Below are 1,070 nucleotides of genomic sequence, written 5' to 3' on the forward strand. Positions count from 1 at the left end.
AAATCTCTTTAAAACATAATTGAATGTTTAAAGCAAAAAAGAATAGCAATATATTACGGGGTTTACAATATACACAGAAGTAAAATCTGTGATACTGTACTGAAATCTCTAGAGGAACCACTAAAAGATATAAAACAATGGGGAATAGCTAATAAGCTCAGGGCGAGGATAAAATGAATTCATAAAAAAATACTCAATCCAAAGGAAGTCAGGAAAAAGAGAAAAAAGAAGATATGGGACAAATAAAAAACAAATAATAAAATGGTAGACATAAATGCAACCCTAAAGATAATGACTTTAAATATATATGGTTTAACCACTCCAATTAAAAGTCAGAGATTGTCAGAATGGATAAAAAAGTCTATATGCTATGCATAATAATTCCACTTTAAATATGAAGGCATAAATAGTTTAAAGCAAAAGGATGAAAAAAGATATGCCATACAAACACTACCTAAAAGTAAGATGGAGAGGCTATTTTCTAACTGACTAAATAGACTTAGAACAAGAAAAATGCCAGCATTAAAAACAAATATTCCATAATGATTTTTTTTAAAAAAGATTAATTCATCAAGGAGATATAACAATTTTAAATGTGTACACATCTATTAATGTAGCTTCAAAATACAGGAAATGAAAAATACTCATATCAACTTTTGGTAACTGAAGATGGGTCTGGATTTCCACCTCAAAAACTAAGCAAATCTTCAAGTAGTCTAACTGAGAATAAACAGAAAAGAAAAATGAATAACATAATGAAGAAAAAATAGAACACACCTAAATATGTTTTCAAATTATAAGAGGATACTATGGACAATTTTATTCTATTTTCTAAGTGAAAATGAATTACTAAAAGTGACCCAAGAAGAAGTGGAACACCTAAGTAGACCAATAGTAATAGGACAAATTTAAGATAATTAAGGAGCTCTTCCTCACGAAGACACTAGTCCCCAAAGCCTTATAGGTAAGTATTTTTTAAACTTTAGTTAGGAATAGATAATTCTTATATTATATATATTGTTCCAGAGCATAGAAAACCATGGAAAGCTCTCTAAATCATCCTAGGAAGT

Source organism: Galeopterus variegatus, unplaced genomic scaffold, assembly GCF_000696425.1.
Source record: "Galeopterus variegatus unplaced genomic scaffold, G_variegatus-3.0.2 Scaffold2726, whole genome shotgun sequence".
Taxonomy (NCBI): Eukaryota; Metazoa; Chordata; class Mammalia; order Dermoptera; family Cynocephalidae; genus Galeopterus; species Galeopterus variegatus.